This window comes from Triticum urartu, chromosome 5 (genome assembly GCF_003073215.2).
Source record: "Triticum urartu cultivar G1812 chromosome 5, Tu2.1, whole genome shotgun sequence".
NCBI classification, from domain to species: Eukaryota; Viridiplantae; Streptophyta; class Magnoliopsida; order Poales; family Poaceae; genus Triticum; species Triticum urartu.
The window spans coordinates 324,277,094-324,285,536 of NC_053026.1; positions in this window are offsets into that span (position 1 = coordinate 324,277,094).

Genomic DNA, 8,443 nt, shown 5'->3' on the forward strand with positions numbered 1-8,443 from the left:
CGATCTATATGTTGTCATCAATTACCAAAAAGGGGGAGATTGAAAGTGCAACTATCCCTAGGTGGTTTTGGTAATTCATAACAACATATAGCTCATTGAGCTAGTACTATTCCAAGATGACTATTTCAGGAAAGCTCAATGATTGGCATGGCATGGATGTGAAAGTGGAACCCTCAAAATGCTAAGGACACAGGATTGGCCTAAGCTCAAAAGCTCAAGACTCTTCATTTTATATTTTAGTGATCCAAGATCACATTGAGTCTTTAGGAAAAGCCAATACTATCAAGGAGGGATGAGGTGTTGCTTAATGAGCCTCTTGCTTCATGTGCTTAGTGATATGCTCCAAAACCCTCAACTACTTTCCCATATCCACATATGATCTAAACCCTAAGCCAAACTCGGTCCAACCGATTCTTTCTATCCGGCGCCACCGAGTTTCACTTGTCATAAGCCACTGCCAAACCCTAGCAATTCGGTTCTACCGATAGGGATCTCGGTCTCACCGAGATGGGATTGCAAACTCTCTGTTTCCCTTTCATAACTTTTCGGTCTCACTGAAAGAGCGAATTGGTCCCACCGAGATTGCAATGTAAATTCAGTGTTTCCTTTTTGTAACTTTTTGGTCTCACCGAAAGAGCAAATCGGTCCCACCGAGTTTGCCTGACCAACTCTCTAGTTAGCTAATTACCAAATTCGGTCTCACCGAGTTTGTGTAATCGGTCTCACCGAGATTATGTTATGCCCAAACCCTAACCATATCGGTCCCACCGAGTTGCATGTCAGTCCCACCGAAAATCTCTAACGGTCACTAGGTTTACCTTTTCGGTCCGATCGAGTTTGTTGATTCGGTCCCACCGAGATTGGAAAACTGTGTGTAACGGTTGGATTTTGTGTGGAGGCTATATATACCCCTCCACCTCCTCTTCATTCGTGGAGAGAGCCATCAGAACACATACACAATTCCAACTCATATGTTCTGAGAGAGAACCACCTACTCATGTGTTGAGACCAAGATATTCCATTCCTACCATATGAATCTTGATCTCTAGCCTTCCCAAGTTGCTTTCCACTCAAATCTTCTTTCCACGAAATCCAAATCCTATGAGAGAGAGTTGAGTGTTGGGGAGACTATCATTTGAAGCATAAGAGCAAGGAGTTCATTACATACACACCATTTGTTACTTCTTGGAGAGTGGTGTCTCCTAGATTGGCTAGGTGTCACTTGGGAGCCTCCGACAAGATTGTGGAGTTGAACCAAGGAGTTTGTAAGGGCAAGGAGATCGCCTACTTCGTGAAGATCTACCGCTAGTGAGGCAAGTCCTTTGTGGGCGATGGCCATGGTGGGATAGACAAGGTTGCTACTTCGTGGACCCTTTGTGGGTGGTTGCTTCTTCGTGGACCCTTCATGGGTGGAGCCCTCCGTGGACTCGCGCAACCGTTACCCTTTGTGGGTGGAGCCCTCCGTGGACTCGCGCAACCGTTACCCTTCGTGGGTTGAAGTCTCCATCAACGTGGATGTAGGATAGCACCACCTATCCGAACCACGGGAAAAACATCCGTGTCTCCAATTGCGTTTGAATTCTCCAAACCCTCCCCTTTACATTCTTGCAAGTTGCATGCTTTACTTTCCGCTGCCAATATACTCTTTGCATGCTTGCTTGAATTGTGTGATGATTGCTTGACTTGTCCTACAATAGCTAAAATATGCCAAGAACTAAAATTGGGAAAAGGTTAAGTTTTTATTTGGTCAAGTAGTCTAATCACCCCCCCTCTAGACATACTTTCGATCCTACAGTTTCGAAGGCCAGGGAGCGAATCCGCTTTGTTTGGCTCTCGAGTTGTTGTCTGTCCCCTGAACCGCTGCCGGGTCGTCCCCTTATATACATGGGTGGCGCCCGTCAGTTTACAGAGTCCCGAAGCCGGATCATAAACGTTTCCGGTTCGGTCTCTACACTCCCTATCTTACAAAGCAAGTTACATGATTAAGCCGGTTTACATCTATAGGCCTTAACTCACTTCTGGGCCTTGGGCCTTCGTGAAGCGCCATCATCTTCACATCTTCATGGGCTTCTAATCTTCATAAAGTTAATCCGGCTACTCCTGGCCGGTTTAGTCCAGTAGTAATATCCCCAACAACTTTGTTATTGCAAATTTTATGTGGCTGCTATGGGCTTCTAGTAAGAACCATTCTTACCTACGCATCAAAACCACAACAGTGATTTTTCAAGTTTGCCGTTTTAACCTTCAACAAGGACCGGCCGCAGTCAAATTCCATTCAACTAAAGTTGGAGAAACAGACACCCGCCAGCCACTTTTATGCAAAACAAGTTGCATGTCTGTCGGTGGAACCGTCTCATGAACGTGGTCATGTAAGGTTGGTCTAGGTTGCTTCATCCAACAATACCGCCGAATCAAAATAAGATATTGGTGGTAAGCAATATGAATATCACCGCCCACAACTCTTTGTGTTCTACTTGTGCATATCATCTACGCATAGACCTGGCTCTGATACCACTATTGGGTAACATAGCATGCAATTTCAAAAAATTTCCTACGCTCACGCAAGATCTATCTAGGAGATGCATAGCAACGAGAGGGGGAGAGTGTGTCCATGTACCCTTGTAGACCGAAAGTGGAAGCATTTGACAACGCGGTTGCTGTAGTCGAACTTCTTCTCGTTCCGACCGATCAAGCACCGAACGTATGTCACCTCTGAGTTCTGCACACGTTCAGCTCGATGACGTCCCTTGAACTCTTGATCCAGCAAAGTGTCAAGGGAGAGTTCCATCAGCACGACAACGTGGTGACGGTGATGGTGAAGTGATCTGCGTAGGGCTTCGCCTAAGCACTACGAATATATGACAGGAGGCGTAAACTATGGAGGGGGCACCGCACACGACTAACAATTGTTGGTGTGTGTTCTAGCAGTGCCCCCTTCATATATATAGGTTGGAGGATAGGAGAGGCAGCCAAGGGGGCGCACCAAGTAGGAGGAATCCTACTTGGGTGCCTCCACCAATTCGGCCTCTCCCCTTTCCTATTCCTATTCAGAGTAGGAAGGGAAGAGGGGAAAGGGGGAATCCTATTCCCTTTTTCCTTTTCTCCTTCCCCTTTTCTTCTCCAATTTGGCCAGCCCATATGGGAGGGGCACACCAGCCCTTTTTTGGCTGGTGTGTTCCCCTCTTGGCCCATAAGGCCCATATCTTTTGCCGGGGTGCCCGAAACCCCTTCCGGTGACCCGGTAAATACTCGGTGCACCCCGAAACACTTTCGGTGTCCAAATACCATCATCCTATATATCAATATTTACCTCTCAACCATTTCGAGACTCATCGTCATGTACATGATATCATCCGGGACTCCGAACAACTTTCGGTCACCAAATCACATAACTCATATAATACAAAATCGTCATCGAACGTTAAGCGCGCAGACGCTACGGGTTTGATAACTATGTAGACATGACTGAGACATCTCTCCGGTCAATAACCAATAGGGGAACCTGGATGCTCATATTGGCTCCCACATACTCTATGAAGATCTTTATCAGTCGAACCGTAATGACAACATACGTTACCCCCTTTGTCATCAGTGAGATTCGATCGTCGGTATCTTCATACCTAGTACAATCTTGTTACCGGCAAGTCACTTTACTCGTTCCGTAATACATCATCCTGTAACTTACTCATTAGTCACATTTCTTGCAAGGCTTATTATGGTGTGCATTACCGAGAGGGCCCAGAGATACCTCTCCAATACTCGGAGTGACAAATCCTAATCTCAATCTATGCCAACCCAACAAACACCTTCAAAGATACCTGCAGAGCATCTTTATAATCACCCAATTATGTTGTGACGTTTGATAGCACACAAGGTATTCCTCCGATATCCGGGAGTTGCATAATCTCATAGTCGAAGGAATATGTATTTGACATGAAGAAAGCAATAGCAATAAAATGGAACGATCAATATGCTATGCTAAGTGATGGGTCTTGTCCATCACATCATTCTGCTAATGATGTGATCCCATTCATCAAATGAAAACACGTGTCTATGGTTAGGAAACTTAACCATCTTTGTTTAACGAACTAGTCTAGGAGAGGCTTGCTAGGGAGACGGTGTTTTGTCTATGTATCCACACATGTATCAAGTTTCCGGTTAATACAATTCTAGCATGAATAATAAACATTTATCATGATATAAGGAAATATAAAACAACAACTTTATTATTGCCTCTAGGGCATATTTCTTTCAAGTACAAGTGAAGGCTAGCAAGAGATTGACGAGCGACCAACTAGAGAGCAACAACAGTCATAAACATGCATTGAGATTAACCAACTTTGAGTGCAAGCATGTGTAGGATATAAATCACCATGAACATAAATATCATGGAGGCTATGTTGATTTTGTTTCAACTACATGTGTGAACATGTGCCAAGTCAAGCCACTTAAATCATTCAAAGGAGGATACCATCCTATCATACCACATCACAACCATTTTAAAAGCATGTTGGCATGCAAGGTAAACCATTATAAACACCTAGCTAATTAAGCAATGCATGAGTAACTATGATCTCTAATTGTCATTGCAAACATGTTTCATTCATAATGGGCTGAATCAATAATGATGAACTAATCATATTTACAAACACAAGATAGGTCGAGTTCATACCAGCTTTTCCTCATCTCAATCATTTCATCATATATTGTCATTATTGCCTTTCACTTGCACGACTGAACGGTGTGGACAATAATAATAGTGCACGTGCATTGGACTAAGCTGGAATCTACAAACATTTATTCAAAGGAGAAGACAAGGTAATATGGGCTCTCTTGCTAGATCAACAATAATGCATATGAGAGCCACTCCACATTTTCGTCATGGTCTTCTCCTCTCGACCCAAAGAAAGGAAAAATAATTTCAAAGGAACACGCTAAAATGTTTTTGGAGTTTTTGTTTATCTGAAGAATGTAAAAACAAGAACAAGAAAAGCTCCCAAGAAGCAAAAGAATAACACAAAATATTTTTGGGTTTTCTTTTAATATACTACTACTAACTAAACACGGGATGGAAACTAAAAAGAAGCTACAAGTATTTTTTTTGATTTTTCTTACAATTTTTCAAACACACAAGAAGAAAGCGGGAAAAGGAAAATAAACTAGCATGGATAATACAATGAACAAGTATGAACACTGACAACTAAAATGAGTGTGTGAACATGAATGCAATGTCGGTGAGAAATACGTACTCCCCCAAGCTTAGGCTTTTGGCCTAAGTTGGTCTAGGGCCACAGCTGGCTTGGCGGATATCCAAAGTTGTAGTCGGGGTTGTACTGGGATGCGGCATCTATTGCCTGAAGGGCTGCAGCATGGAGGCGAGCGGCCTCCACCTCTCTCTTTTACTCGTCCGCCTCCTCTCTAGTTATAAAATGTCCCCGTTTTTCCTGAAAGTTAAAGAAGGCAGGAGTAGGAAGGATAATATGGACAGAGTGCTGCCTGTCAAAGATTAGTCGGTACAGGAGGGACTATTCGTTCCTCACAAGAAACTGGTAGCGTACTAAAGCATTATAATCAAGAAAAGTAGGTGGTAACTCAATGTCATTCCCCCTTATGGGTACTTCAAGAAAATTAGCTAAACAGGTTGCATAAATCCCACCAAATAAATCTCCATCTTTAGCATTAAGATGTAACCTCCTCGCAATAATGGCCCCCAAGTTATATCATTTATCACCCAACATCACACACTTGAGGACACTAAGATCTGATGCACAAAGGTGGCTATGATCATGTTTACTATTAATGCATCTTCCTATAAAGAGGGCAAAATAATGTATGGTAGGAAAATGAATGCTCCCCATGGAAGCTTGTAATACATCTAGTTTCTAGCTCCCACAGTAATGCTAGCAAGAAAATCATTATACTCATTTTTGCGAGGCTCGCTATGAGTGCCCCATTGTGGAATTTTGCATGCAGTGCTAAAATCTTCAAGGTCCATGGTATATGATTCATCATAAAGATCAAATAAAACAGTGTGGGTATTACGTTCAGATGTAAACTTAAACCTTCGCACGAATGAATCCGTGAGTTGATAGTACCGAGGACAGTTATCTGATACAAAGTCTTCAAGATCAGCTTTTCATACATACGCATCAAATTCCTCTTTGAAACCTGCATGAACCATGAATTGATCCGACGGCCATTCGCAAGGCCGTACTTGAGCTTCCCTTAGTGGTTCAAGATCCGGCTCATGTATCGCGAGCCTTGGGGCTTGCTTCCTCGAGGAACCACCTTGGTATATTTTCCTAAACATTTTTGTTCCTCTGAAAAATTTCTGAAATTTTTAGTGACTCAAAATAAAAGTGAAGCAAACTCAACAAAATTAATAGAAACTACTCCTACAAGTGTCTAGAGGCTATATCATGCATCAAAACTACTTTGGACCATATAAATTTAACATGCAAGCTCAAGAACAAGGTCACCACAGCAGCAAATAAAGCACTAGAAAAAAATATATAATTGGACCATTGGAGGAGTCACATACTGAAGAACAATCCCCTAAAACAGTTTTGCAAATGGAGCTTTGCACAAGGAGATCGAAAATGGCAGCAAGATGAGCTAGAACACGGGTTTGAGCAACGAGATGATTTTTCTGGAGGAATACAAAGTGGATGGGTGCTGGAATAAGTGAGGGGGCCTACATGGGACCCACAAGGTAGGGGGAGCGCACAGGGGGTAGGGCGCGCCCTCCACCCTTGTGGCCCACTGGTGCAGCCCCCTAGTGCATGTTCAGTGCCAGAAATTCTAAAATATTCTATAAAAAATCATACTGAATTTCAGGGCATTTGGAGAACTTTTATTTTCGGGACATTTTTTATTGCATGGATAATTTACAAAACAGAAAAAAAATACTATTTTTTCTTTATTTATTCTAAATAACAGAAAGTAAAAAGTGGGTACAAAAAGTTGTGCTTTCTAAATTCATCCATCTCATGCTCATCAAAAGGAATCTATTAACAAGGTTGATCAAGTCTTATTAACAAACTTCTTCCGAATGACATGAAACCAGAGAATTTTCGAATAACACTAGTTTACCTCAATAGGGATATGCATGTCCCGAACAATAAGAATATCATATTTCTTTTTGACAATAGGAAGAGGGAATTCAAAACCTCCAATAGTAATAGTTGATATTTTCCAATAGAATTGATACTATGAACTTGAGGTTGTTTCCTAGGAAAGTGCACCGTATGCTCATTACCATTAATATGAAAAGTGGCATTGCCCTTGTTGCAATCAATAACAGCCCCTGCAGTATTCAAAAAGGGTCTACCAAGGATGATCGACATACTGTCGTCCTCGGGAATATCAAGAATAACAAAGTCCGTTAAGATAGTAACGTTTTGCAACCACAGCAGGCACATCCTCACAAATACCGATGGGTATAGTAGTTGATTTATCAGCCATTTGCAAAGATATTTCACTAGGTGTCAACTTATTCAATTCAAGTCTGCGGTATAAAGAGAAAGGCATAACACTAACACCGGCTCCAAGATCACATAAAGCAGTTTTAACACAGTTTCTTCTAATGGAGCATGGTATAGTAGGTACTCCCGGGTCTCCTAGTTTCTTTGGTATTCCACCCTTAAAAGTGTAATTTGCAAGCATGGTGGAAATTTCAGCTTCCGGTATCTTCCTTTTATTTGTAACAATATCATTCATATACTTAGCATAAGGAGCCATTTTAAGCATATCGGTCAAACGCATACACAAAAAGATAGGTCTAATCATTTCAGCAAAGCACTCAAAATCCTCATCATCCTTTTTCTTGGATGGTTTAAGAGGAAAGGGCATGGGTTTCCGAACCCATGGTTCTCTTTCTTTACCATGTTTCCTAGCAATGAAGTCTCTCTTATCATAACGTTGATTCTTTGGTTGTGGGTTATCAAGATAAACAACAGATTCAATCTCTACATCACTATCATTACTAGGTTGAGCATCAACATGAACATCATCATTAACATTATCACTAGGTTCATGTTCATTACCAGATTGTGTCTCAGCATCATAAATAGAAATATCATTGGGATTCTCAGATGTGTCTATAACAGGTTCACTAGAAGCATGCAAAGTCCTATCAATTTTCTTTTTCTTTTTATTACTAGGAATAGGTGCATCAGTATTAGTTCTCTGAGAATCTCGCTCAACTCTCTTAGGATGGCCCTTAGGATCAAAGGTTCTTGGGTCGTTTTACGACCTCTAGTCATAACCCTAACAACATTATCATTATTCTTACTATTCAACTCATTGAGCAAATCATCTTGTTCCTTAAGTACTTGTTCTACTTGAGTTTTAACCATGGAAGCATGCTTACTAATAAGCTTAAGATCATTAACAGTTCTACTCATATAATCACCCAAGCATTCAAGCATGTAAGCATTACGTT